Source organism: Schistocerca piceifrons, chromosome X (assembly GCF_021461385.2).
Source record: "Schistocerca piceifrons isolate TAMUIC-IGC-003096 chromosome X, iqSchPice1.1, whole genome shotgun sequence".
In the NCBI taxonomy this organism is placed as follows: Eukaryota; Metazoa; Arthropoda; class Insecta; order Orthoptera; family Acrididae; genus Schistocerca; species Schistocerca piceifrons.
In genome coordinates, this window is record NC_060149.1 from 966,125,246 (window position 1) to 966,148,946 (window position 23,701).

The following is a 23,701-nucleotide window of genomic DNA, read 5'->3' on the forward strand; positions in this document are numbered from 1 at the left end:
AGACCTGTGTAGTTGGGTTTGTGTAGCTTTTATGGGATGGACTTAAGGTCTTGGAGAGCTGCTGGAGTCTTGGAATTCTAGGATGTGATCATGGTTGTAAGGTTTGTATGCAGAGGTGTTAGAAAGTTGGTGAAGACTCTATGCCACATAGTCACTATGATTCATGAACACTGTGATGAAGCTTTTATCTGTGGAAAGATGATAAGGCACGGATTAATTTACAGGATATGGGTAGCTGTGTGTTACATAGGAGTGATGTTGGTCTCATTAGGGAGGATTTAGGAAAGAAAAGTAAGGCCGGGTTAGAAGTGACGAATTCCTGAAAGATAACCAAGAGATGACTGGCTGGAAGGGGAGGTTCAGGGTGGGAGGGAGGCTGGAACTGTTTTAAGCAAGGTTCTGTGTGAGGTTTTTGTTGGCTGTTATTAGTGGGATGCATCATCATTTAAGACTGATTATGCCTTTCAGCGTTCAGCCTGGAGAGTAGTCTTGATCTATTTCTACAGTTTTTATACCCCTTCCCTTCCAACACACACACACATTAGCCACCAAGAAAGAGCCTACAGCTTTGATTCAACACCCCCCCCCCCCCCCCTTCCAGTCATACCCTCATACCTCCCTAATGCACATTGAAGAAATATCCACTGCAGAGATTAGGTAAGGAAAGAAGGTCCTTTACAAGTCCAGCACACTTGAATTTAGGTTTTGGGCTAAAGGTGAGGCCTTTAGAAAGTACCAAGACTTCTGCAGGGCTAAGAGTTGTGGCAGAAAGGTTGACAACAGTTTTACAGGATTGGTGTTTAGGATGTATATATCTCATGGAGGATGGAGGAATTCGTTGCGATTGTGGAAGATGGAGTATTGAACAAAGCATAGTTAGGGAGGTATGAGGGTATGACTGGCGGGGGGGGGGGGGGGGGGGGGTTGAATCAAAGCTGTAGGCTCTTCCTTGGTGGCTAGTGTGTGTGTGTGTGTGTGTGTGTGTGTGTGTGTTGGAAGGGAAGGGGTATAAAAACTGTAGAAATAGATCAAGACTTCACGACAACTAGCAGGTTTAAATGGGTGGGTGTTGTAATAGATATGTGGAGGTGGAGGTGGTGAGGCTTGCACAGGATAGATTAGTATTGAGAGCTGCAGCAAACCAATCTTCAGACTACCACAGCAACAACAAAAAGGTCATAAGATGGAAACAATTTTGCGTTGTAGTATCTCCCTCTGTTTCCACTCCATGTAGTTTTCACTTGTGGTAATGTGGCGTGTGTACAGAGATTTATCGGGTGTTATTATTTTTTATTGTACTGTATTAACAGGATTTATCAAGAGTGGTGATAACATCAATTTGTGACAATAAATCTTTGTCATGTGCAATCTATAATACTGTTGTTCCATTTGTAATAAACAATTTCTTTGATGCTGTTTTCCCAAATAAGCCTAAATTTTACTGTTATTCACATGGACAGAGGCAGAGTAAGACATGGGAGATAACTTCAGCTGATCTTCGAAGATCAGTTTCTTGAGACAGAGATAGTGTCATTATTATTATTGTTATTGTTATTGTTATTATTATTATTATTATATTGAATTATTGTTAATTAATACCCCCTTAAGGAGAGCAGTAAAGCACCATCAATTTTGAAGGCTTTTTTCCTGTCTCTTTCGTTTGTCTTTCAAAAACTTCTCATATATTCATTGTGATTCTTCTTCCTCTCTTCTGTACCGTTCTTCCCCATTTTCTTCTCTTTCAATATCTGCTGAAATTTCTGTTTTCCAGTTTTTTACTCTGTATTTTTTCCTGTCTGTGATGTCTTCTGTGGAGATGTTTAGTTTCTTGAGGTCCTCCATGGTTTCGTATACCCAGTTGGTTTTCCCTTTATTAGTCATAACGATATAAAAAATATTCTTGGTAAGTCTGTTTTTGTGCATAATTTGTATGTGTCTCTAGAACCTTGTCCTTCTTTACCTGGTGTTGTTTTTAATCCTCTGTTTGTAGTTGTACAGTTCTTTTGTCAATATGTTTATTCAGATCCCCTCTCTCTGAACTGGCCTGTAGATCTTTCCTTCTGTTTTTCCATCTCTTTGATTTTTGTTCTTCCCTTCATTGCTGTTGTTCTGAGGTGTACAAGGCCTGTGGTAACTACTGTACTACAGTGTCTTAATATGGCATTGATGGAAAAACTTCTTTTGTTATAATTGTTCGATATAAGTCTGAATACCTTATGTAGTTTTGTGATTCTTTTTTCATTGGATGTTGAGTTCAGTCCCATTTTCTGTGTAATCTCTTCCAGGCACTGGAAACTTCCTTCATGTGATATCTTTCCATACTTTGTTACCAGTGGGTGTCTGTCTCTTTACATTGTGTCAATGTACAAGTTTTTTTCATGTGAGATTTGTAGTCCCGTTTTGACTGAGATTTGATAAAGAGTTTGTAGAGCTTTTTTGTCTTCTTTTCTGTTATTTGCTCTACAACATGGCATACATGACCTCGGCACTTGTTTCACCACACATGCCACCTGGATTCTTCCGCCAGACACCAGTTTCTCAGAACTCCGCAGGTGGGAACCAGCACTACAACGTGTCCTTGGTTCTCACCACCCACCTCGCCTTAATTTACGTTAATTTCTCCTGTCTCAGCATTTCTTCACTGTAATTACTCTTTGCTTCACTCCGTTTTAGCTTTCTACATCTTTCATTGTCTTTCCCGTCTATTTTCACTGCCCCCTCCCACAGCTGTTGCATACAATACACTTAGCTTCTCACTCTTATTAACTCATGTACAGTTTTAGTAGTAATATCTGTCTTGCATATTACCCTGTCTTCCACCTTTAAGCTCTCAGGTTTCCGAATCTTGCCCGATGCAGTCCCCAACAATTAGTCTTTCCTTCTCATCCTGTACGGTAAGTCACCCATGACCCACGGTTGTGGGTAACTTTCTCAAAATCTACCCCTTTTCTTAGACCTCTCCAGTCCTTTTCCTTCACCCTTCTTGCTTCCCCTGCAACCCTTGAGCCTGAAGAAGGAGTCACTGGCTCCAAACGCTTGCCTATCACAACAGTCTTTTATGTGTGTGTTCTGCCACTGCTTGGTGAGTAGATTTTTTATCTATCCAATTAAATAATTTTATAAAGAGTATCTGTGTGTGATGTTTTTATTGGTAAACAACTTGTTATAAACAAAACTTATTTTTACCATTTAATATGTTTCCAGATATTTACCAGTGGTAAAGATGAAATTGGGTTGATTGTGCTTGGTTCTGACAAGACACAGAATCCACTTGATTGCCCAAATATGAGTGTGGAATTCCTCTTGCACTGCCTACATGGCAGATGATATCCTTTGTGGAGAAATCTTTACATGAAAGTGAAATAAAAACAGATTGGATAGATGGTGTTTTTGTTGGCATGCAAGTCTTGAAGGATGAGCTAGAGTAAGTATTTAAAGCTGTCTGTTTCATGACATTCCTGGAACATGTTCCAGAATGTGTGTTACACAAATCACAGTGACATAGTTGTGACTTTATAAACTTGAATCAATATGTTTTTGTAATGAAAAAGAAACAGAAGGCACAATACCTGCAGAAATAGGAAATTTTTTTGTGTGATTTGCTGTATGAATGTTTTTTACGGTTTTTCAGCTCAATAATTAAGGAGGTATTGACACAAGGCTTTGCCAAAAATCCATCTGTCACCTACAATTCCAGCCCTGTCACTGGCATTCCCTACCCCACAATATGACTGGGCCACCATGAAAGCAGCCACATCATTGTCAAATTCACTGAAACTACTGCATAACAATTTGCTTGAGTATGGCTGTTGTTGTGGTCTTCAGTTTGGTTTAAGCACTGCGTCAATACCTTCTCTTCATAGCACTCGGAGGTCGCGATCTGCGACTGTTTTTACAAATGGCAAGAGAACTTTTCCTCTAGTTGCTTGTTTTTCAGTGAAAGATGCAAATATTTTAGAATGTAGTGCCTTATGTACATCTGTTAGAATAGCCACAAAGTCTGAAAGTTATTTTCAAATGACTGAGGTCTTCTACAGAGTATTGAAATTCTCAGATTCTTCCAACCTGGTCCACCAATGTCTTACATACTCCTCTTCCTCCATGGATTGTTTCCAGTATTTGGAGATGAAACATTAGGCAGCAAAACGTGCCTTATAACCAAAATCTAATGAACATATAATTAAATTAACCAAAGATGTAATGTTGCACTCTCAGGTAAGACTGATCTTGAATGCAAAGCCAAAGTGGAAATTAAATGTACGCTGCAACATTCATCTCACTTTAAGTTATTGAAATTATTTACAGTGCCATAGGGAGAACTGAGTTTATGTGTTTTATAGAGTCAGATACACGCTGTGGCACAGGGTGCTGTCCATTATTCTCCTGACTATGATGTGCAGGAATGGTAGTCTTCCTTCTTCTTTGGTCTCCATAGTGAATTTGATTTTGTGGCGTGTGGAGTTCAGATGTACAAAGAAGTCAAGAAGTTTGTCTCTTCCATGAGGCCAGATGACAAGTGTGTTATCCACATAACAGAAGAAGAAGACGAAGAAGAAGATGGATTTCCATTTGGATGACATCAGCGCCTCTTCCTCGAAGTGCACCGTAAACATATTCACAATCTCTGGTCAGAGTGGGCTGCCTATTGTGACTCCATCTGTTTGCGGGAGGGGGGTGTGCCACGAGTCAGTGAAGTGGGAAAGTTGACCAAGTAATATGCGTGACGTGTCATACCTCGACCGATATTGAGAACAGAATAAATAATTCAGAGGCATTACTTTTCAGCACTCCCATGCATATTCTGTATGCAAGAAAAAGCTTATGGAGCAGGTTTCTCATTCAGAAATTCTATTTCAGTGTTGGTTGTTTACACGAAGTCCGTGTTAAGCATAATGGAAGAAGGAGAAATGTTTATCAGCATTCCAGATTTGGCAGTGGCAGGCTCATGGTCTGCTGAGGCTCTGGTTTATTGTTTCACTATATTGCTGCTTGCATTGCTCAGAATCTCATTTTGTGCGAACATAGAATTGGTAGGTTCAGGAGGGCCATGCTAAATGCCTTGCAGGGCCTCAGTAGTGCCACCCAACTAGCACCTGAGAGGGCAGACAAGTGTTCACTCATGCGTACGTGATCCTGCAGTGAAGTTGTGTACATTTAGTCAGGAAGTGGGCTTGTATACAGTGAGACAAGTATCCACACAGACAATGTGATGGCATCTGGAGCAGCACAGACTGTCAAGCCCTTAATGAAGCTCTAGAGAGAGGTGAACTGACAGCGGTGCAACTGACAACAATGCCAGACACAGGAATGGCACTGTGTCATCGTATCAGATGAGTCTCGGTTCTGCAACATCGTCACAATTGATGTACTTGTGTGTGGAGGCTCTGATGCCAACAGACCTGGCCAGATTGTACCTGTCATTCACATGCGGGTCCAGCATGTGATGTTATGGTATGGGGTGCAACTGGATACATGTCACAACCTCTGGTTCACATAGCCAGTAATTTGGACAGCAGCCATTGCATTTGTGTTTTGTTAAGGCCTATCGCTGTGCCCTATTCTCAAGGGCTCCGTGATGTTATCTTTTAACAAGATAATGCAAGACTACACATCACCTGAGCTGTACTGAGCTACCTCGATACAGAGAGTGTTCCACTGTTGCCGTATCCAGCATTTTCTTCAAATCTGTCACCTGTGTAGAACGTCTGTTCACTGGATGCCAAGAGATGGCTATGCCACCAGTCGCCAGCCACCAGTCGCCAGCCACTACAGTTGATGAACTCTGACATATGACATACAGTTGAGTAGCATGAAATGATGTACCCATGGCTGTAATCCAACCTCGATTTGATATCCAGTGTGATGAGAGCTGTTCTGCTGTTCCAGTTTCAATACTGAAATTCATATATTATTTTTATGCTATCCTAACCAGATTGGACTGTGGTGTCATACAGCATAAAATATCTTACAACATGTTGAATCAGTGATGAGAAGTGTAGAACAGCCAGCAGGGGAAAGATGTTGGCAATGAGACAGCTTTTATGTAGAACAGCAGTACAGAGTTTCACAGTGCATAATGCTTCCGCAGATTGAGAACAAAATGTGTGGTTTGCTTTCATCCATTTTCACAAACATAGCCTTGAAAAATAATGTTGACATTACTGTGCATTCACTCTGAGGCATATTGCACTCTGAGAATGTTCATCGAATTCAGTTACTTTGTATTATATTTCAGTAACAGTGACATAATAGCAAATTGGACTGTATGAGTTTTTATGGATTTTTTTTCCAGAGACACCCTACCATTTCTTCAGATTTATTTAATTTGGGTATAAATACTTTCCAGCATATATGCTGTACACAAAATGTTGAACATAAAATGTAGCTATCTGCTGATTTAACATCTTGCTGAGTATACCAGTACAATGTTTTGTTGTAACAAATAGTTCAATGTATTTTACACACTTATAAACTTATTTATACAGTTATAGTAATTTATACCATTACATTAATGTTGTACCTTAATGTTCTGGAAGACGATATTATAAGGAGCCTCATACTTTTCCTGGATGATAGAGTTGTCTATAATGAATTATTGCCTGAAAAAAATCTGCACAAATTTGAGTCAGATCATAACATTTCAAATTGGTCCAAAGATAGGCAACTGAGTTTAAGTTTTCAGAAATGTAAATTGGAGCACATCACAAAACAAATAAAAGACAGTATTGTATGACTACATTATCAAATAATCACAGTTTTAATTGGTCAACTCATACAAATATCTGGATGAAATGAAATGGTGACATAGACTCACTTGTAGGCAAAGCAGAATGCAGACTTCAATTCATTGGTAAGATACTGGAAAAAGTAATCAGTCTATAGAGGACATTGCTTACAAAATACTTGTGTGGCCCATTCTAGAATATTGCTTAAGTATGACCCATAACAAATAAGGCTAATGGCAGACATTGAATGTATACAAAATAGTGTAGCATGATTGATCATAGATTTATTTGATGCATGGGAGAGCATCAAGAAGCTACTACAAATTGGAAATGCCAGACAAGTGAAGATAGATGCCAAATATATGACAAAACCCAACTTATGAAATTTCAGGAACCTGTATTAAGTGAGGTATTTAGGGATTATACAATAACCGCATATGTATCACTCCTATAGGGACCATGAAGGCAAGATTAATTACAACATGCACAGAACCATTTAAAGAATCATTCTTCCCACACTCCACATGAGCATTGAATGGGGAAAAACCATAATGTGTGGTACAACAATGTACTTTGTCGTACAACCCACAGTGGTTTATACAGTGTGCATGGAGACGTGGAATCAGTTGACAGTAGCTGGGTAATGGTTCATATTGATTCCCATTTCCCTGTTGCAGAAGGTGATCTCATGCCTCTAATTATTTTTTCATTACTATCTTAACCTGCATTCTTCAATTCAGTTTATTAACCCTTCTTATCTCTTTGTATTAGGGCAAATGTACAGTTAACTTTTAAGGAATTTGTATTTTCAATTTATCAACTGGAGGTTTGTTTCATATGCAGCAGCAATGTTACAAATTATTTGTTTCAGTTTCTTTAGAATAATTTGCTGTTTCACAGGTGCCTTGAAGAAAATAAAAGATCTCGAAAGTGTCTTAATGACAACCGATGGCCTCATGTTGACAAGACAGCTGGTTGCCTTGCAGAGGGCAGGGCTTGACGGTCTGAACATCAGCTTAGACACCCTGCAGTCCCAACGCTACAACCAGATCACGAGGAGGAAAGGCTGGGAGCATGTCATGGCTGGCATAGATCTAGCCTTGCAACTTGAATACGACCCTGTGAAGGTATTACTAGTGCAGCTGTCATCGCATGCAGACTTTCATAAGCAAAAGATATAAATCTGTTGTTAAGAATATCAATACAAGAATCACCATTTTAAAGCAGTACGCCCTCACCCTCGCCCCCATCACCGCTCCCACCCTCACCCCTGTCTCCACACTGCAGCTGTAAATGAAGGAAGGTATATTAAGACAGAAGAAGTAAATTTTAGCTGACGATGCTAACAGTTTCATAGTTTATACAACATAAAAAAGTATGCCTTGCAAGTTTACCAATTAAATATCTTATATTTTCCTCTCAAGAGAGTCTTATGAGACTCAAGATCTTTACAGTTTCTCTTTTTTTCTTTTGTGTCTTTATTTTAAAATAAGTTTCCTCTATTGTGGTGTTGTTTTGAAAAAATACTCGATTGTTTGGAAAAATTATTCTTAATTCTGTAGTCACACTTTTGTTGTGTCTAAGTACTACAGGTTTCAGTAGCAAGTACCAGCATCAGTTCATCTTATTATCAAAAATTTCTTTGCAAAATAAAAGCTGACCACTGTGGCCAAGCGGTTCTAGGTACTTCAGTCCGGAACCGTGCTGCTGCTACGGTCGCCGGTTCGAATCCTGCCTTAGGCAGGGATGTCCTTAGGTTAGATAGGTTTAAGTAGTTCTAAGTCTGGGGGACTGATGACCTCAGACGTTAAGTCCCATACTGCTTAGAGCCATTTGAACCATTTTGCAAAATAAAAAGCTTCTGTACAACTGCAAACTAGACATACCATTTTCAGGGTGCAGTTCACATCTATTGAAAGCACAACAGTGACCTTTACTTTTAGTAGATAAGACACCTACTGGGGTAAGTGACTTGATGAGTGCACACAAGAAGTTGTCATTTATTCCATATGTAGCTACCATGCAGACTCATATTTTGTATTAGTTTGTCCTTACTCTTCCAAAAGGTTAAACCTTGTCTGTGCAGCCACAGCTTCCTCTCTTCAGCAGTTGTCTTCATCTCCATGTGTGAAGAAAATCCCATTCATTGATCATATTGTTTAAGTAGGATGTTCTCAGTCATCCCCTTGTTTTCTTACCTACGATCTTGCCTTCAGAAATGTTTTTTAAAAGATTATTGTCTCCAGTTAAGTGTCCAGTGTATTTTGCTTTGCCCTGGCCTATAACTTTCAGTGGTTCTTTCTTCTCTCCTATTTCCTTTAATTTTTCTGTCAATGCAGCTAGTTCTTGTACTTCTCCTCCAGAACCACATTTCAGCAGGTTTGAGGTGAGCTTCCTTTGGCTTTTCTAATGTACAGATTTTGCATCTGTGTGTCAGAACACTCCACACAAAGGTCTTTACAAATATTTTCTTAATGTGGAAGCTGATATGTTTATTCAGTTGCAGCTTCTTCTTATTTTGGAAGGAACTCTTCACCTGTGCTTTTCTTTTCTTGAATGCCTTGAAATATTGATAGTTTTCTTGCAAAATGCTACTGAGATAGTGAATTTCAGTTCCTTTCTTGAGTTGCTCATTGCCTGTTCTTGTGTCAGTCCTACCTCCACCTCCTTTCTTGTCTGTAGCCATAACTTTTGTCTTCTTTGTATTCATTTTTAGCTTTAGTTTTACCACTTCTTGATTTAAGGCCTGAAACATTTTATTTAGTTCCTACTCTGATTTACTATTGCGATGTCGTCAATCTGCAGTGTATATGCATGCAATTAAGTTTCCATATCGACATCATGCTCCAAAAACCACTTAACTGTGTGTGGCAGGGGGTACGTCTCATGCCACCAACTGATCCCCTCTGCCTTGTTCCACTTGTGAACAGTGCTTGGGAAGAGTGACTGTCAGTACGCTTCTGTATTATCTCTAACTTCTCAAATTTTCTTCTCATGATCATTTCGTGAATTGTATATGAGAGAAACTATTATGTTGTCAGACTCTTCTCGGAAACTACTCTCTCGAAATTTGGGTAGTAAATCTTTCCGTGATGCACAACTGCTCTCTTATTGCATCTACCACTGGAGTTGCTGAGCATATCTGTAATGATGTCACAGCGACTAAATGATCCTGTGACAAAACACTCCGCACTTCATTGGATCTTCTTTCTCTCTTCTGTCAGTCCTACTGGGTAAGGACACAGGTAATTTACATTCACTTAAGATTCTTCCTGTGAATCTTAGTCTGGCATCTGCTTTTCTATTGCTGTTTTATGTGGTCATTCCACTTTAAGGTTGCTCTGGATAGTTACTTCTAGATATTTTATGGTAGATTCTGTTTCCAGCAATTTGTCATTAATAGTGTAGTTGTACAGTATTGGCAGTATTGGATTTCTTTTCCTGTGTGTGTGTGTGTGTGTGTGTGTGTGATATGTTACATTTATTTATGTGCAGGGTCAACTGCCAGAGCCTCCATCATTCACCAATCCTCTGCAGGTCATTGTGCAAATTGATACTGTCTTCTGTTGTTGCTACTTTCTGATGGACAAGTGTAGTACCTGTGAACAATATTAAGGAGCCTCTGACACTTTCTACTGGATCATTTATATACATTGTAAATGTAATGGTCCTATCGCATTTCCTTGGAGTATTCCAGAAATTACCTTTTGATTCTTGTCATCTTTTCTTTGTTGTTGTTATTACTTCCTTGATGAACATATTAAGGAAGTAAGGTGATAGAAGGCACCCGTCTCTCACTGCCCTTCTGGTTTTCCTTCTTTCATATCCGGTTCAGTACTCTGACTTTTGTATATACTCAAAATTAATCATCTGGCCTTCCACTTTGGACATTACTTTAAGGAATGATGATATGATGGTAATCTGTTTATTAAACAATATTTTAACGATACACTATGCTTTCTGATCATATAGTGGCTTGATGATGGAATTTGATACTGAAATTAGTAATCATTAGACAAAATAAAAGTGAAGCTATAATAAAAGAAAGTAATATTTTGGATCATGTCAGTTGTTGTTCCAAACAACAGCACGTCAGGAATAGGTTCAAATGGCTCTGAGCACTATGCGACTTAACTTCTGAGGTCATCAGTCGCCTAGAACTTAGAACTAATTAAACTAACTAACCTAAGGACATCACACACATCCATGCCCGAGGCAGGATTCGAACCTGTGAACGTAGCGGTCATTCGGTTCCAGACTGTAGCGCCTAGAACCGCACGGCCACTCCGGCTGTCCAGGAATAGGTACTAAATTATTTGTCCGCTGATGACCTCACAGCTTAGAACACTAAAACACAAATGTTAATTGTTTGTTATGTGCCCTGGTAGAGTTTACAACCGTTTACAGTTCACGATTGGCTGTTGGAGATTGGGCGTTAATCACATAGTGTATTTAGTGCACAGTGCAGAAAAAGGCAGAGTCCAGAAAAGTAAACAAGTGTAAAGGCAAAAGTTTCATGACAGGATGTTGTGTCACCATACTTGGAAGACAATTATAGCCAAAGACAGAAATTTAAAAGAAACTGGCTCATTTGAGCTGCGGAGACCTAGTCGAGGATTCTCAGTAGATAATTGTTAGCACAGTAGAATTTACAAAGAGACAATGTCAGTTCGTGTGAGGGAATGCTGATTGGTAAGTACCTATCACCTTTCTCATAAAACTCACAATTTGAAGAATACACATCAAGTTGTACTTACTTTACTTACTTACTTACTTACTTACTAACTTACTCAGATTTGCTGTGTACCATACAAGGAACTGGTTTCCACTAGTTCACTCGATCAGCTGCCACGTTCTCACCTTCCTCCAAGTTTGTGTCCATGCATTGAAGATTCATTGCAAAAGTTCCAAGTGTTAAAAGGTCTTCCTGTACATCTGTATCTGTCCATTGATTTCCACAACAGTGTTGATTTTGGGATTGTTCCACCTTACATGCGTAGAACATAACCTGCAATCTTCAGTCTTCTTTCAACAATAATTTTGTGCAGGCTGTCTAGACGTCGTATTCTCAGCACTTCATCGTTTGTAACTTGGTTGGGTTAACATCTTCAGAATTCATCTCTAGCATTGCTGGTGAAAAATATGGAGACTGTGTGCTGATTTTACTGACATTTTCCAAGTCTCACACATAAAAACGATAAAGGAGTACAGTCAAAGCTTTGTTGACATATTACAGACCTAATTGCCATATGGACTGATTTTCCAGTTCTGCTGGTGATTTCTGCATCTGTGACCTCATTATTACATATAAAGCTACCGAGATATGGAAATCTGTCAACATCTTGTAGTATCTTCTATTGCACTGTAATCGGGGAAGAGACGAGTAATTTCCACTTACTTTGCACATTCTGTTTGCCTTATCTCTATTAATTTTCAGCCGTACACAATAGGGCATTTAATGAGAAAGCAGATAAAAATTAACTTGATGCCTTCCAAGGAGATGGTCTCTACTAAGTCTCTACTCCTTCAAGTCTGACTATGGAAGTGTAGACCAGACATGGTTTAAATTCAGAGAAATAGTATCGACATCAATTATGAGATATATACCAAATAAATTGAAAGGATACCAAATAAATTAAAAGGGTGGTGCACAAAATATGTCAAAACTCAGCTGCGGAAGCAATGAAAAAAAGCATGTAAAAGTTTAAAAGAATGCAAAATCTCCAAGATTAGCGATGTTTTACTGAAGCTCGAAACTTAGGGTGGGTTTCAGTGCAAGATGTGTTTAATAGTTCCCATAGTGAAACTTCGTTTTGAAATCTGGAAGAAAATCCAAAGAGGTTCTGGTTGCATGTGTAGTACACCAATGGCAAGACACAACCAATACCTTCACTGCGCAATAGCTGTGGTAATGTTACTGATGACAGTGCTACTAAAGCAGGGTTACTAAACACGGATTTCTGAAATTTCTTCACCAAAGACAACAAAGTAAATATAGCAGTATTCAAATCAAGAACAACTGCAACTGTGAGTAACTTAGTAGTAGCTCTCCTCAGTGTCATAAAGCAGTTATGTTTCTTTCAGAGAATGCTGATTCAATAGCTCCATTAGAAATCATATATAGCCGCTCATTTGATAAAGATCCATACCTAGAGACTGAAAAGTTGCTCAGGTCACACCAATGCTCAAGAAAGAAAAGAGGAGTAATCTACTAAATAACGGACTCATATCACTAATGTTGATTTGCATTAGGATTTTGGAACATATATTGTGTTTGAATATTATGAATTATCTCAAAGATAATGATTCATTGATAAATAGCCAAGATAGATTCAGAAATATCGACCTTTTAAAACACAGCTAGCTCTTTAGCCACACAAAGTAATAAGTGCTGTCGACTGGGGATCTCAAATTGATTCCATATTTGTAGATTTCCAGAAGACTTTTTGAAACAGTTCCTCACAAGCATTTTCTAATCATATGGCGTATTGTCTCAGTTGTGCAACTGGATGTGTGGTTTCCTGTCAGAAAGGTCACAGTTCATAGTAATTGATGGAAAATCATCAAGTAAAACAGAAGTGATATCTGACATTCCTCAAGGAAGTGTTATAGACCAACTGCTGTTGCCAATCTACATTAAGAATTTAAGAGAGCATCGGAGCAGTCCTCTTAGATGATGCTATCATTTACAGTCTTGCAAATCATTTACTGTCTTGTAAAGTGATCAGATGATCAAAATGAACTGCAAAATGATTTAGGCTACCTATCCATATGATGCAAAAAGTGGTAACTGACCTTAAATAATAAAAATTGTTATGTCATCCGAATGAGTAGTTAAAGGCATCTACTAAATTTTGGTTACATGATAATTCACGCAGATCTAAAGGCTGTGAAGTCTACTGAATACTTAGGAATTACATTTACAAATAAGTTAAATTGGAATGCTCACATAGATAATGCGGTGGGAAAGCAAACAAAAGACTGTGATTTAATAGTAAAACATTTAGAAGATTAGGATTACTAAAGAGACTATCTACAACTATACTTGTCTGTCCTCTTTTGGAGTATTCTGCATGGTGTGGGATCCTTACCAGGTAGGACTGACAGAGGACATCATTTAAAAGTTCAAAGAAGGGCAGCTCATTTTGTATTATTGGGAAACAGGAAAGTGCATGCCACAGATATCGCATGTGAATTGGGGTGGCAGTCATTAAAGCAAAAGCATTTTGCTGGAGCAGGTTCTTAAAATTTCAATCATCAACATTCTCCCCCGAATGTGAAAATATTTTGTTAGAGCCCTCTTACATAGGGAGAAATGATCATTATAATAAAATAAGAGAAATCAAGGCTTGTACGGAAATATTGAAGTGTTTGTTCTTCCTCAAATGCTGTAGGGGAGTGTAATGGTAGATAAATAGGTTGAGGGTGGTTCTCTGAACCCTCTGCCAGCATTTAATTGTGAATTACAGACTAGTCATGCAGATATAGATAATGTAGATAGGCTTTCAATATTATGCACTGATTCTCTAATTTTATACATTGCTCAAATACTTTCGTGGCGCTTTAAAATAACACTTTACCAGTCTTCTTAATATGTATTTAGATAGCCAGGTTGATAAGATGTTACAACAATACTCTCTTATTACTCCCCAGTTTTGGGTTTTATTAATGAACAAAATCACCGCAGTGTTCCATAACAATTATGGGCCGAAGTTTCCTGCTGATGGAACCAATATGATTTTCTGTGTTTCTGAGCATACAGGTTGTGTACACTGTTTGGAGTCTGGTGTATGCTGAATCAAATGTTTTTATTGTTGTGATCTTCCATCTGAAGATTGGTTTCATGGAGTTTCCCATGCTAGCCTATCCTGTGTGACCCTCTTCACCTCTGCATAACTACTGCAGCGTACAATAACTTGAACTTGTAGGCAGTCAGTTTTTGGTCTCCTACAGTTGTTACCACCATTATATTCACAGATGACCACATATTGTGGAAATTGCATATTGTAATGTAGGATGCAATAATAACGTACGGAAAGTTTCTGTTGAAAATTACGAATTATTTAGGAATAAAGGAGATGGCTCACCAAAAGGCAGAAGCACTGTCTCATCGATAGGCACATGAACAAAAGGTATGTAGAATGAGATTTTAACTGTGCAGTGGAGTGTGCACTGATATGAAACTTCGTGGCAGATTAAAACTGTGTGCCGGACCAAGAGTCAAACTTGGGACCTTTGCCTTTCATGGGCAAGTGCTCTACCATCTGAGCTATCCATGCACGACTCACGACCCGTCCTCACAGCTTTACTTCCACCAGTACCTCATCTTCTACCTTCCAAACTAAAAGGTACGTTGCTTGGCGAGCTTCCAGAATGCACTTTCTTTTTATAGCTGTAGGGAAAACATGCGCGCGCACACACACACACACACACACACACACACACACACACACACACACACACACACACATGCGTGCGCATGTCTCCTTATGTTGTGGTCGCTCAACTGCCAGCTCTTTACTGGCCCACGGTGAGTGTTCTGGAGTGAGGTGGGGCTTTAGAGTGGGGTAGGATGGGGTGGATTGAGGCAATGTGAGAGATGGAGAGAGATGGGAGGGGTTTGGAGGGAAGCATTTAGTGGCTCGTGGGAGAGTGGGGAGCCATCTGTGGGCTAGCTAGGGGTGCAGGTAGAGGGGTCAGGCGACAGACAGCTGGGCACTCATAGACTAGGGTGTGACGTGAGATAACAGCACACAACTAGCTGATTTGGGGGGGGGGGAGAGGGGGGGGAGTGGCGTGTGTGTGTGGGGGGGGGGGGGGGAGGCAGGGGGGCTGGGAGTTAACTTGGATTTAGGCCAGGAAGCAAAGGATGTGCTGTATGGCTACGAAAGTTGAGTATTCTTAAATAAGATCAGCTGGTGCCAATGTATTGGAAAGTAACTGGCACACAAAGTGCAATTGTGGCTCCTTTTTCTTTGTGAAAGAAGAAAAGAGAGAGAAATCGTCTCATTAGCGAAACAATGGCAAGAGACTACTATTTCTTGTTACTTACACTGGTGCTTTCTTTGATAATGATCAACAAGAACCAAATAATAGACTGTGTATGAGAGAACATGTTCTGAACGAGAGTTTGTTTCATTTGTATAACATTTTATTCCATCATAGATGCTGCACTTACAGTTTCATATATGCATTGCAGCAGCAGACACAATAAAAGTAGCAATCAGCAGTGCTTAGTTTGTTGAATGGGTGAAAAATATGCCACTGTCCCAGTTCCACATATCCCCAAAATTTGATTCTGCCAAATTCTGTACTCTCTGAAATCGAATGTTTAATCCAAAGATGAAAGTGAACAAGTTTGATGCAGTATTGCTAATATTGTTTATTACTCATCTTGCTGAATGAAGTGCATACCGTGTCCTTTCTGAAAGGTTTGCAGAAGTAATGCACATACACACACACACACACACACACACACACACACACACACACACACACACACACACACACACACACACATGCGCGCAAATGCAGATCACACATACATGACCACTGTCTCTGGCTGCTAGGGCCAGACTGGGAGCAACTGCGCATCATGGGAGAAACAACGGTCATGTGTGTGTGTGTGTGTGTGTGTGTGTGTGTGTGTGTGTGTGTGTGTGTGTTTTGTCCACTTTGGAAGAAGACTTTCTGATTGAAAGCTTATGTGTTTAGTAGTCTTTTTGTTGTGCTTGTCTGTGACCTAACATCTCCTGTATACTGTGAATAGCAATGTATCTTTTTTATAATATGGTCATTATTCCAGCCTAGATTTTCTATTGTTTGTTTCCTTTTAAGACCTTATAAAGACAGTTACTGACAATTTCTTTTTTCTTATTGGAGAAAAGTAAAACCATATGGGGGCCAGAATTAGATTGTAAATGAATATGGAATAGAGTATTTTTATTCTCCCTGTATGCAGTGTCACACTTCATTTCTGGCAGCACCACCTTCTCAACACATGATTGTCCCCAACCACCTCACCATAGTCTTCAAGTTATATCCTATAGCACTTCTGTGTGGACAAATAGATGAAGGATGTAGTTTAAAACAGTATAACTAAACTTAAAAGTCAAACTGCCCTTTTATAGAGACTGCCATCATTATTTAAACATACTAAACAATATCAAAACAGTCAAAAGAAATTTTTTTTCAAAAGAGCAGAAAATTGTAGTGAAATTCATGAAAGGATTGTTTTAAATTGTTATATCTTAAATCAATAAGTATGTCAGCATTTCCCAGGATTTTCTGGCTTAATTAAGACTAGGTCATGCCACCACAGTGGTCAGACAGTGGACTTGCCTTCGAGAGGACAACGGACCCGAGTCCCATCGGGCCACCAAAATTTGGCTTTTCCTCGATTTCCCTAAATGATTTAAGACAAATTCTGGGATGGTTCCTTTAAAAAAGATGACATTCGGCTGAGAAAGCTAATTTCTGTGGCAGGTCTGATGACACAGTGCTGGTGGAAGCACGAGTATTTCAGAGCACACCATTCATTGCACATTGTTAAACATAGGGCCCTGCTGCAGACAACCCCTGTATGTTCCCATGTTGACAACACTGTTGAATTACAATTTCTGTGGCTCAGGAGCATTGAGATTGGGCAGTGAATCAATAGAAATGTGTCATCTGGTTGAATCATTCATGTTTCGCATTACACCTGCTTGGCGGTTTTGTGCACATACACTGTCAACAGAGTGAATTGGTGCTTGAAAGGTGCACTTTGCTACAGACGTAGGCCAGTGGGAGCAATATTATGCTATGGAGGACATTCACCTGGTCTTCTGTGGGTCCTGTGGTAGTAACTGAAGGCTCCATAACAGCTTTGTTCTGTGTGAACATTATTGTGCACTGTCCGCACCCTGTCCCTAATGAAGGTGACATGTTTCAACAATATGACTTTCAGTGTCACGAGGCCACAATCAAATTCACCCCTTCTGAATCTGATGGAATACATCTGCGATGCTATCAGATACCAGTTCTGCACCCAGAAACCACTGATCTCCAATTTATGGGAATTACATGACCTGTGCTTAGACATGCGGTGCTGCATAATGCTGGGAACATACCTCACATAATGCTGGGAACATACCTGAAATTTGTTGAACTTGTCCCACACAAAATCACTGCTGTATTGTGTTCCAACAGTGGACAAACACATTATCAAACAGAAGGTCATAGTGTTTTGTCTCATCAGTTTATATATTCAATGCTTGAATGAAAGGTGTGCTCTTTTCCTTTTTTCTGCCATTGCATGTATGTGTAAAGCAGGATGTTCTACCATTTGGGTTTGTTTGTATGAAGGCTGTCAGTGTTACCACCTGCACAGATACTGAATGCTCTTTTTGTGAAGACCTTTTATCTTGAGAACACTTTTAAAGTTGTTTCACAAATGGCAGCACAATTTCAAGAAAGCTTCATAATTTAATGTAATAGTTAAAATAATACCTTCAGCAAAAGATGTGTGCGTTGGAGTGGGGAAAAAAATTGGAGATGTATGTAGTTTAATTTTCGTAAATTGCTAAGAAGGTTAACAGCTTGGCATGCTAAGATAAATTCCCACATTCTCTAAAAAGAAGAAAAAGATTAATTTAACAGAATCAGTGAGGTATACAAATATAACAACAGACTTGTAGAACCATTATTTTGTAGGTTAGATTAGATTAGATTCAGCTTTTGTTCCAAGACCCAAAACATGAGATGATTCTCATGGGTGAGTAACATGCCAGAAAGTATAACATAAAAAATATAAAACATTTGAATACCCTGATCATTTGTCAGGAGATTGTCAAACTAGGTGAATACAATACAAACTGGAACAGCTAATATTTTCAGAATTGATACGCTGTCAGACTGAAACATTGTTATGCACTATTAATAAATTTATCAAACAAAAAGTACATAATCTTGACTGTTATGACAAAGTGCTCTCAGAACTGAAATCTAACAGACATTCTTATTTAAGCTGGCCTAACAGCCACTGTTAAGATATTCATCTATAGAGTAGGATGAGTTGCCTATCGAAAAGTCTTTCAAACTCTGTTTAAACCAAGCTTTATCTCATACCAAGTTTTTAATGGTGTCTTTCTTCCACAGATGAATTGTGTTGTAATGCGAGATTTTAATGAAGATGAAGTGTGCAGTTTTGTGGAGTTAACAAAAGAGTAAATGTTGATGTAAGATTTATCGAGTACATGCCCTTCAGCGGCAACAAATGGAATGATGGGAAGATGGTCTCATTTAGTGAAATGCTCCAAATAATTAGAAAGCAGTGGCCTGATTTTGATCCTCTTCCCAATGGGCCCAATGATACCTCAAAGGTACGTGAAGTATTACATATGAACATACATTGAAAATAATTTAATGTTTATGACTTACTACCAATCACAAGAATACTTCACATCTGCTGGTGGTATGAGAGATGGACTGGTTTAGTTACATATTTCTCATCCCATTCAGTAAGTCTGTCCTGGCCTGGGTTTCTCTGTAGCTTTTCTGCAACTCTCCCCATTTTCTAAACCTTGACAATCCTTTTCTTACTTCCCTTTTCCTTCCCCTTCATTGTTTCTGCCAGAAGAAGAAGCCACTGGCTCCGAAAGCTAGCACATTTCCGTAACTTTAAGGGGAGTTAGAAGGGGAAAACATTCTTGTTCTTTTTTTCGGGTTTTTATCTGATTATAAAATTTGCAATTTTCCAAATAAAATGATATGTATATTACTTATAAACTTGCGTGGGAAGTATTTTACTTTATTTTCTAAAATATAATCTACACCAGTTGAAAATGTTAAAATTTTTACATGCATTACTTCAAGACCTAATAAAATCGGTAATTTTTTATATACAGGGTAGTCCATTGATCGTGACCGGGCCACATATCTCACGAAATAAGTGTCAAATGAAAAAACTACAAAGAACGAAATTTGTCTAGCTCGAAAGGGGAAACCAGCTGGCGCAATGGTTGGCCTGCTATAAGGCGCTGCCATAGATCAAACTGATATCAACTGTGTTTTTTTAAATAGGAACCCCATTTTTTATTACATATTCGTGTAATACGTAAAGAAATATGAATGTTTTAGTTGGACCACTTTCTTCGCTTTGTGATAGATGGCGCTGTAATAGTCACAAACATATGTCTCATAATTTTAGACAAACAGTTGGTAACAGGTAGGTTTTTTAAATTAAAATACAGAATGTAGGTACATTTGAACATTTTATTTCGGTTGTTCCAATGTGATACATGTACCTTTGTGAACTTATCATTTCTAAGAACGCATGCTGTTACGGCGTGATTACCTGTAAATACCACATTAATGCAATAAATGCTCAAAATGATGTCTGTCAACCTCAATGCCTTTGGCAATACATGTAATGACATTCCTCTCAACAGTGAGTAGTTCGCCTTCCGTAATGTTCGCACATGCATTGACAATGCACTGACGCATGTTGTCAGGCATTGTCGGTGGATCACGATAGCAAATATCCTTCAACTTTCCCCACAGAAAGAAATCTGGGGACATCAGATCCGGTGAATGTGCGAGCCATGGTATGGTGCCTTGATGACCAATCCACCTGTCATGAAATATGCTATTCAATGCTGCTTCAACCGCACGCAAACTATGTGCCGGACATCCATCATGTTGGAAGTACATTGCCATTCTGTCATGCAGTGAAACATCTTGTAGTAACATTGGTAGAACATTACGCAGGAAATCAGCATACATTGCACCATTTAGATTGCCATCGATAAAATGGGGGCCAATTATCCTTCCTCCCTTAATGCCACACCATACATTAACCTGCCAAGGTCGCTGCTGTTCCACTTGTCGCTGCCATCGTAGATTTTCCGTTGGCCAATAGTGCATATTATGGCGGTTTAGGTTACTGCTGTTGGTGAATGATGCTTCATCGCTAAATAGAACGCATGCAAAAAATCTTTCATCGTCCCGTAATTTCTCTTGTGCCCTGTGGCAGAACTGTACATGACGTTCAAAGTCATCGCCATGCAATTCCTGGTGCATAGAAATATGGTACGGGTGCAATCGATGTTGATGTAGCATTCTCAACACTGACGTTTTTGAGATTCCCAATTCTTGCGCAATTTGTCTGCTACTGATGTGTGGATTAGCTGCCCCAGCAGCTAAAACACCTACTAGGGCATCATCATTTGTTGCAGGTCGTGGTTGGTGTTTCACATGAGGCTGGACACTTCCTGTTTCCTTAAATAATGTAACTATCCGGCGAATGGTCCGGACACTTCGATGATGTCATCCAGGATACCGAGCAGCATACATAGCACACGCCCCTTGGGCATTTTGATCACAATAGCCATACATTAACACGATATCGACTTTTTTCCACAGTTGGTAAACAGTCCATTTTAACACGGGTAATGTATCATGAAGCAAATACCGTCCGCACTGGCGGAATGTTATGTGATACCACATACTTACATGTTTGTGACTATTACAGCAGCTGGCTGGAGTGGCCGAGCGGTGCTAGGCACTACAGTCTGGAAATGCGCGACCGCTACGGTCGCAGGTTCGAATCTTGCCTCGGGCATGGATGTGTGTGATGTCCTTAGGTTAGTTAGGTTTAAGTAGTTCTAAGTTCTAGGGGACTGATGACCTCAGAAGTTAAGTCCCATAGTGCTCAGAGCCATTTGAACCATTTTTGACTATTACAGCCCCATCTATCACAAAGCGAAAAAAGTGGTCCAGCTAAAACATTCATATTTCTTTACGTACTACATGAATATCTAATAAAAAAATGGGGATTCCTATTTTTAAAAAATGCAGTTGTTATGAGTTTGACCTATGGCAGTGCCATCTAGCAGGCCAACCATAGCGCCATCTGGTTTCTCCCTTCAAGCTAGACGAATTTCGTTCTTTGTAGTTTTTTCATTTGATGCTTATTTCGTGAGATATTTGGCCCGGTCACTATCAGTGGACCACCCTGTAGAAAGCTGTGGATTGCTGTGTTATGAAGGTTAAGTTATGTGTTTGTATTGGTAGCAGTGTCAAAAATAGTATCATATCTTTTCATAGTATAAACATGCTTTGTATATCGAAGTGCTAACGTTTTTCCGAGGAAAAGTGATGAATAGACTGGTAAATCTCTCAAAAAGTATGACTCCAAAATGAAGTGTTTTTAAGAAATGTGGGTTTCATGGTAATAAATTTTTGAATAAAGAGAAACATTGTGTTCAGCATGTGGTGTGTGAAGTTACAGACAATGAAATACTGGCAAACTCATGAGTATCTAGCGAAACACCCATTAGTGCTTCGAAGATTAAAATGAAACATAGTGATAACACAGTTATCTCAAAACAAACCTCATGTAAACGGTAGGTTAGGTTATATTCTGATACATTTACACATCCTAATAGGGATGTTATGTGAATGTGTGTGCTGTATGTATGTGGAGGGCCAGTTAGTTTACATGAAGACATTGAGGTATCAAATGGACAAGCCAGGAAACTTATCATTAATTCTGCCAGTTGCAAATATACTCATTCATTTTGGAATTCTGATAAGTGTAAAGATAATTATTTTGAAATAAATGTTAGGTGGTTTTATGGATTGAGAGCTATTGGCAAAGGACACACTGCAGCAGAAACAATGTGTGTCATGATGTATATGCCACGCCCACTTTGTAAAATGGACAAGTATGCAGGATTTATTGGAGCTGCTGTGAAATCTGCTGCATGTGAGTCAATTAAGGGTGCTGCAAATGAAGCTGCTGAAATAAACGATGGTATGATTGACATATCAGTAGCTTTTGGGGCACTTGGTAGAAGCGCAGCTGCAGTTCTAAGAATTGTGTTGCTACAGTGACCAGTGTGGATACTGGAAAGCTAATAGATTTCCAGATTTTAACCAAACATTGTTATAAGTATAAATCAGGGAATGAAGAAGGGCATATCTGTGACAGAAATTATGAAGGACAACTAGTCGTACGGAGGCCTGTGCAGCTGTTGAAATTTATAATCGATCTGTAAACTAAAGGCGAGTGTGTTACACTAAGTTCTTAGGTTAGGCAGAGTCAAATGCATATAACAGTGTAGTAGCCACTCAGCCTTATGGTGAGAAGCTTATCACAGAAATGGAATGTGTTGGTCATGTCCAGAAGAGGATGGGTACCAGATTGAGGAAGTTGAAACAAAGTTTGAGAGACAAGAAACTTTCAGGTGGTAAGACCATAAGAAGCAGGCTGACAGACAAAATGATTGATGAACTACAACAGTATTATGAGATTGCCATTAGAAATAATACTGAGGATTTGTTGAAAATGAAGCAGGCAGTATGGGCTACCTTCTTCCAGAGACTGTCAGCTGATGATAAACCAGTACACCATCTTTGCCCTCCTGGATCTGGTTCATGGTGCAATTACCGCAATGCCCAGTACTCAAACAGGTCATACAGACATAAACATTCTATCCCAGCAGCAGTTGTGGATATCATAAAACCTGTTTACAGAGACCTGGCAATCCTGAATTATTGAAGAAGTGTCTGCATTGTCAGACTCAAAATCCCAATGAGTCGTTCAATAATCTTATAGTGTCAGTGTCATCGTAACTGCCGTCTGCGTCACGTCTGCTGTGCAGTGAGCTACGCTAGTTTAAGTATTAACTCTATTTTTCTTACTTGTCACTTCCTCTTCCGTGTGTTTTTGCTTTTAGGAAGCTTTAATTGTCGAGTGCTAGTAATAGTGTTCCATAGATTTTGTGTTTGTTTTGAATACAGTCAGAGAGAGTCCGTTTAGTCAGCCATAGTGCCAGTAGTGCTAGTGTTTGTTTTGAATACAGTCCAGAGACAGGTAGTGCTATTTTCATTGTTTTCTACAGGAAGTGTCTAGTAACCACAGTTTAGTCAACTATCAGCCGCCTTTAGTGAATTAGCAGTCCAGTTATAAGTTGATTAACTCTCTACAGTAA

The 23,701-nt window shown here is 39.2% G+C and overlaps 1 pseudogene; it reads left to right on the plus strand.

The window, feature by feature from the left end:
- Positions 1–3,323: 3,323 nt before the first annotated feature.
- Positions 3,324–23,701, plus strand: part of LOC124722816 — a 55,078-nt pseudogene continuing 34,700 nt past the window's right edge.